Source organism: Miscanthus floridulus, chromosome 13 (assembly GCF_019320115.1).
Source record: "Miscanthus floridulus cultivar M001 chromosome 13, ASM1932011v1, whole genome shotgun sequence".
Lineage (NCBI taxonomy): Eukaryota > Viridiplantae > Streptophyta > Magnoliopsida > Poales > Poaceae > Miscanthus > Miscanthus floridulus.
This window is the reverse complement of record NC_089592.1, coordinates 16,369,942-16,377,597: the sequence shown is the minus strand read 5'-3', so window position 1 is coordinate 16,377,597 and position 7,656 is coordinate 16,369,942. Positions and strand designations below refer to the sequence as shown.

General features: G+C 42.6%; 1 pseudogene; it reads left to right on the top strand.

Moving 5' to 3' along the window:
• Positions 1–3,695: 3,695 nt before the first annotated feature.
• Positions 3,696–5,894, top strand: LOC136499518 (protein Rf1, mitochondrial-like; annotated as a pseudogene).
• Positions 5,895–7,656: the final 1,762 nt, after the last annotated feature.

Genomic DNA, 7,656 nt, shown 5'->3' with positions numbered 1-7,656 from the left:
GTGGTAAAAAATTGAGAAAGTTTCGAGCAAGTTGTGACATCGGATGCCAAAAACCCAGACATCTCCACGATCACAAAATATTTTTAAAAAATTGAGAAGGTTTCGAGCAAGTTGTGCATATCTCTGGCACTCGGCAAAATATTTTTTTTAAACAATTTGCCGAGTGCCATGGGCTGGCACTCGGCAAAATATGTTTTTAAAAAATAAAAAAAATGCCGAGTGCCTGGGGCTGGCACTCGGCAAAATAAGTTTTTAAAAATAAAAAAAATTTGCCGAGTGCCAGCCGTTAGGCACTCGGCAAAATCTGACGGCAGGTGGCCGCTGTCACGGGCCGGCCACCTTTTGCCGAGTGGGATCTTTGCCGAGTGCCGTGGCACTCGTCAAAGCCCAGTTTTGCCGAGAGCCAAGCTTTGCCGAGTGCCAGGCTTTACCGAGTGCCTAGCACTCGGCAAAGCCACCTTTGCCGAGTGCTTTATTTTACCGAGTGCGGCACTCGGTAAAATATTACTTTGTCGAGTGCCCCGATAAAAAGCACTCGGCAAAGTCTCAGGCACTCGGCAAAGTCCAGTTTTCCAGTGTTGTCCGCCCATCCCAACCGTGTGCGCGCGAGGGAGACCGTGTTGAAACCGTGTGAGTGGAACAAACGTGTCTGAGCAATTTTCTTGGAGCGAGCACGTCTAGTATCTGCAAGGAATATTCTTAGCTAGGGATGGCTCTATTCTTCTATTCATAAACCAAACACTACAGAAACTGGAATGGAATGGCTCCATCCCACCCTATCATCAACCAAACACACACTAAAGGGACTGCACTTTCTCGCTTTCTCGATATCATAGCACTTGGTCTTACACTAAATTGATGGTTAACATTGTTTCTTTTTATTTACATGATGTTTGAATTCCTTAGAATCTATAATAGATAGATAGGTTGATAGATAGATAGATAGATAGATCTATCTATCTATCTATAGACAGATAAACGGATAGCAATATGTTTTCTATGGAGTGTATGTATAACTAACCATAAGGCGCAGCAGCTAATATGATAAACACATCGTTGGTATTAGTCTTATCAATCACCCATGGAGAAGTGCTTGAAGCACACCAGCATTAATTCACGTACTCTTGCTGCTTTCAATGATTCTTTTGGCATCCTCAGTCATTGATGCACGCATACCAAGCGGTAATCGATGACCAAGTAGCTAGACCCATTTTATTTTAGTGTAAATAAATATACGTACAGTGTTCGTTCTGATTGAAATTTGCATGCATGTAACTCGATTGACATTTATTAGGCCAAATAAAAAAGGACACCAACGCTAGGAGCGTGATGATGGCCACGATGAGGGCAGCAAGCAACATAATTGCCAACAATGGAGAAGCTTCTAGCGGGATGCCCTCCGGAATATATCCTACTCGATCTTACGTCTGCAAAGACACTGGTACGGTCTATAGTAGCTTGCCGGAGTGCGTGGCGCATTGCCTTCGCGGAGGCTGCTCTAAGGAGTAAAAGACCGCGCTTTCTCTAGTTCATAGATGGAGATCATGAGGATGTTCTACATAATTAATCATCCCTGTATCGACATATACTATACATAAAGGCTCATCTATGATGGTTTATTTTTTAAGTGCTATTTTCTATGGTTTCCAGAACTTTAATATATGAATATATAGTAATTGCTTCATGAACCGTGAGAACAGTGTTTAGCAGGAGCTATCAAGTCACTGCGATCTTCAAGTCCTAGTGAATGAACCAATGAGAACTATATTGTATTATAAGAGAATTCTTGTGCGCTATTACTATATCTGTATTAAATAAATTTGGTCAAAACTAAATATAATTTGATTTAGGACGAAATTATAATGGTTTTTTTTTGGGCCGAGAGAGTAGTTATTTCTATCACGGGTTCCCAGACTTGACAACAGAGCTGTGATGTACTTATTACTTCCATGCGGGACTCAGTTCAACCTGAAAGAGATGGAAAGGAGGCGAAAAAAGTTAATTTTCGACTGTGCTATCAGAAAATCAAGATAATTTGACCGCAGCAAGTGCATTTTTGTATGTAAAGAAAATTGCGCAACAGTTCAAAAAAAAAAACAGAAGTGGTCAAGCAGGGTAGTGATTTAAACAAAACCAAGGCGAACAAATTCCACAAGAGAAAAATGATATGGTTTTGGCAGAAGATGGTGAAATAAGGCAATTCAAGCCCAAAAAACTGTAATCCACAGATTTAAATTACACTTGAGTCAATGTCTTTCTGTTTACACATTTTCTTTCAAACAATCATTGTAACATGCCGTGCTGATCTATCAGTTCAAATTAATAACTATTTTGACAGCAAGCAGAGGCAATAATGTAATTGTGAATTCCAGTCCCCTAGGAGGCTAGAATCCTTGATCTTCACACAATCTTCAATTTTTCTAGTCTATAATTTCTCTTGGTATTACATTTGCCAAACTTTGATGTTCAAGAATGCTAGAGAACAGGTAATTCTCACGAGACAGGACCATGCAGATCGTCTACTTCTAGAGATATTCATACTACATGTCCAAAAAACTAAGGCCACGTTCGCTTGGAGGAATTTTGGAGTAATCTGGAGGAATCTGAATGAATCTGAAGGAATCTGTGAGAGAAAAATACTATTCTAGATAAAAAAAGAAGCGGATCAAGTCGGGTTTAAGGGCACGCGAACGGAGCCTAAATAGGTTCTCCCCAATTTCTAATCACAGCCTCTTCACCATGTCCAGAAAACCGGCGCAGCGGAGCGCACCCTACCATGCTAGTATGTATAACCGTAAAGGGTAATTGTTACTACAAACAGTACTATTCATTCATCATGATTTCAGATGTGACCTCTATTGGTTCTAGGTACTTTCAGATTTATGAACTCTAATATATAATGTTTTTTTCTTAACAATGTGTATTCATGGATAAAATATTGTTAGACCGCACAATGTGGTCGACTTATATTTTGAATTAAGGATAAAAAGAAAAATCACACGTACGCTATTAATACACACTTTATTACCAAACAAAATATCCAAAGAAGAAAGCATGATCACCTGAACATGAAAAGACCCAGAAAGTTAAGGACCGCTCAACTATAGCCTAAAATTTCATTGGCAAACTTAATGTGCCATAAATAAATGAAATAATATTTTTAAAATGTTTTTTAGAAGAAGTCAGATGTTACCATTCATGGTTGAATGCCCTCTACTTTTCTTCTCTCCTTCCCGGTTCACTTTGAGCTTCTTGTTAAAAAAAATGTTTTAGCCCCATTCAGTCTTTCCTCTACTTTTCTTCTCTCCTTCCCGGTTCACTTTGAGCTTCTTGTTCAAAAATTGCTTGGCGCTCAAATTAATTCTCTTTTGTGAAAAAAATCTCCAAATTTGCTTGGTCAAACCCCAAAGAAAGCAACAAGCCTGGGCGAGCACTGTAGCCATTCATTACACTCCACATGCAGTTTTGACGTATTGGTTCCCCGCTCTCAAACCCTCACCGCCGTGCATTGCGCACAATCCAGAAAATTGCATATTTGGGATTTTAACCGTTGCGTCTCTTAGTTTTACCATTCGTAACATCGACTTCGTAAAAATAGGTCCCTAAATATTTTAACACTTGATTTCTATGCCAATATGGGTATTTCCTCTGTTTTTTAATCTATATACATCTATTTGGGACCTAAAAGGACAATTATGCCCTTCTGTTATTTTGCATCTGAGATCGACGTTTCGTCTCGTTTCATCGTAACCGGCGACGTTTTGTGCTGCCCCGCTGCCCTCCGCCCAATCCTGCAACGCGCCGCCGCCCTTCGCCAAATCCCGCGACGCATCTCCAGCCATGCTCGACCACCTTGGCTGAAAAAGCTGAAGCGAATCATCAGACGACGTCTCCGCTCGGGAAGCCTCAGCACTGAGGCCGTGCACCAACTCTGCGTCGAGATGCTGCCATCGATCCAAAGGCATTCCGCACCGGCCATTTCGGCATCATATCGACGGACGTGTGGAGGGCCATTCCTGGGCGCTGGAGCGTTTTATTGATAAGTGTTTCCGCTCTGGAGACCTCAGCCGCGAGGACACACTCGATCTGTTCGAGGAATTGCTGCCCAAAGCGAGGCCCGGCTCCATTTATGCCCTCAACCAGCTCCTCACCACCGTCGCTCGCGCCCTAGTCTCCTCCACAGTGCGCAACGGCCCTGCGCTCGCCGTGTCCATGTTCAACCGCATGGCCCGAGCAGGCGCCAAGAAGGAGGCTCCAACCACAGCTACCTACGGCATCCTCATCAGCTGCATTGCGATGCGGGCTGCTTGAATTCGATTCATTAATTGGGCCAAATCTTTAAGACGGGACTCAGGGCAAATGCCATCGCCTTCACGCCCCTGCTCAGTACCCTCTATGCCGAGAAGAAGACGAGTGACGCAATGAATATTGTGCTCAGATGGATGTCTGAGCTCGGCTGCACCCCCGATGTCTTCTCCAAACAACACACTTCTCAAAGGTCTATGTGCTGATAAGAAATGTGAAGAGGCTGTCGAGGTGATCCACATGATGGCTGAAGATGGAGACAACTGTCCACCTAATGTGGTGTCTCATCACACGGTAATCCATGGCTTCTTTAAAGAGGGAGAGGTGGGGAAAGTTTACACCCTGTTTCACGAAATGCTTGATCATGGGATCCCGCCAAATGTTATGACTTGCAGCTCAATCATTGATGGCCTGTGCAAGGTTCATGCAATGGACAAGGCCGAGGAGGTCCTTCGGCAGATGCTGGACGAACATATTATGCCAAACTGCACCACATATAACAGTCTGATCCACGACACCTCTCTTTGGGACAGTGGAAAGAGGCAGTAAAAAATTCTCAAAAAAAATGTCCAGAGATGGGCAACGGCCAAATGTTGTTACTTATAGTATGTTGATAGACTGTGTTTGTAAATCTGGAAAGCACGCAGAAGCTAGAGAGATTTTTAATTCTATGATTCAGAGCAGTGAAAACCTCGATGTTGCGACCTATGGAAGTCTGCTTCATGGGTACGCTACCAAAGGAGATCTTGTTGAAATGAATAATCTCATAGATTTGATGGTACAAAACGGAATGCGACCTAATCATCATATCTTCAACATACAGATCTATGCATATGGTAAATGTGGAAGGTTAGATGAGGCAATGCTTACTTTTAGCAAAATGCAGCACCAAGGATTGATGCCAGACATAATCAACTATGGAACAATAATAGATGGGCTTTGCAAGATATATAGGCCGGCTGGATGATGCAATGTCCCAATTCAGTCAGATGATTGATGATGGATTGTCTCCCGATATCCTAGTATTTACGATTTTAATTCATGGTTTTTCTATGTACGGCAAATGGGAGAAGGCTGAGGAACTATTTTATGATATGATGGATAGAGGCATACCTCCTGATGTCACTATCTTCTGTGCAACGATAGACAAGCTATTCAAAGAAGGAAAGGTTACGGAGGCCCGAAAACTCTTTGATTTGATGACCAGTGCAGGTGTAAAACCTGATGTTGTTACCTATAGTACAATGATTCATGGATATTTCTTAGCTGGTGAAGTGGACAAAGTGATGAAGCTCCTTGATGATATGCTCTTGATTGGCTTGAAACCCACTGCTGTTACCTTTAATACTTTACTTGATGGCATGGTCTCTACGGGATTGAAACCCGATGTTGTTACTGTTAAGACTTTGATTGATAGGTGCTGTAGGATAGAGGATGTATTAACTATGTTCAGAGAAATGTTGAGCAAGGCAGATATGGCTGATAATCACGGAAAATATAATTTCGTGAGTATTATTTCAGATTGGACGAACTGCCATTGGGATGGAACTCAACCTGAAGAAGACCAAATGAGGGAAACACGTTCTTAATCTTAACTAGGAAGCATTATGTCATGCTTAATTTTACAGGAGGATGATTTGGGGGTCTCCTCGGTCTAAAGAAGTTCCAATATGGTTTCTTATCTACCCAGTAGTATGTATCTGGTAGGTCTTCTTGTTTTTGTAAATTTTAGTGTTTGGTTGTTGCAAGCTTGATCTTTTGTGAAGTATATGTATGAGTGGATTCCAACATGCTGATTTGTTGTGAGAGAAAAACATTGTACCATAGCTGATAAGTTCAAGCGAACAAGGTGAAAGCTCTAGCTAAATTTGGAGATGCCCCATCAAAGAGACACTGATTCCGATGTTTCCAAATTGTCCAAGCTCCCAGAATTATAATAGAGTTGAGTTATTTTCGGGTATTAATTCTGATGCTTGAGAAAACTATGTTTAAGCTAGTAATGAACACTGAAAAGCACAAGAAAGGTATTCCAGGCAAGGTTTTAAATCTCCGACTATAGCTGCAGCTATAGCCGGAGATAGCTGCTGGACAAGAATATAGCTAAGCTATTTAACTTTTCGCGCTAACACATGGCACGCGCTAATAGCCGGCGAAATCTGGATTTAGCCGCTAAAAGAATCGTATTTTAGCTGCAGCTAAAATCTTGTCGGGCCAACTAAATGGGCCAGCGGCCCAGCTATGATCCCAATCCACCCCCAACGTAACCCTAGCCTCATTCGAGTCCAGTCTCCCACTCGCCTCTCCTCTTGTTTCTGAGAAGGACCAGGCGCGGCGGCAGCTGCCGGTCGCCAAGCGCGGCAGCGAACCAGATCTCCAAGCGGTGGAGTGAAGCACGACTGCACGGGCGGCGGCGACGGTGTGCAGCACTACTGCACGAGCGGTGGCGTCGATGTGCAGCATGAGCGACTCTCCTCTTCAGCTAGGCTGCTGCGCCGGATTCCCAAGCGGCGGCGGCGGCGGCGCTGTGTAGTACGAGCGCCCTCGGCAGTTTAGTATGTACTCTGTGATCTATGTCTATCTCGTACTAGCAGCTTATGTAGTATGAATGTCCGATCATTCCCCAACCCCAACCAGGAGCACCAACTCCATGACCGATCAATCTAGTAGCTTCCTTCTCTGATGATCTATGTAGTATGTACTCTGTGAATGATGTGTTTATCACTTACCAGCTTATGCACTCCAATATTCTGTGTTTTTTATCTGATTTTTGTAAAAAACAGCTAAATGTCATAGCTGGAGCTATCTCTGGCTATAGCCTCACTTAGCTGTTGAGAAGGACAACAGCTAAATGGTTTAGCCGGAGATTTAAAACCTTGATTCCAGGTACCATGTATTGACAAATAAATAACAGGATTCGGGATTCTACTACAATATGAAGATTAGGAATTACTTCCAGTAGATAAACTTGTAAAAGGTGGCAGCTGCGCCTCAATTGTTCTCCTCTCCCCCCAAGTTTAATGTATAGTATTGGCTCAAGTTTTACCATGAAGATTGTCAAACACACAAAAAAATTGCATCAGCATACCACAGTATACTTCATATCCTTTATTCAATTCCAGATCTTAGGTGAAGAATGTTGTACAGATCAAAAGTTCCCACAGCACTCATGTGCCACCACCATGACAATGTACCAACATGTAAAATGTTGACCATGACAATGTCATAAGACTAATATCTCCAGGCTCTGCCTGGATAATGTTATGGCTGCAAGTTTAACATGTAAAATGGAGCCCCTGGATTACTGGATCAAAGCTAGATTGCCTATTCACAACTACACTCGCACCTTTCACA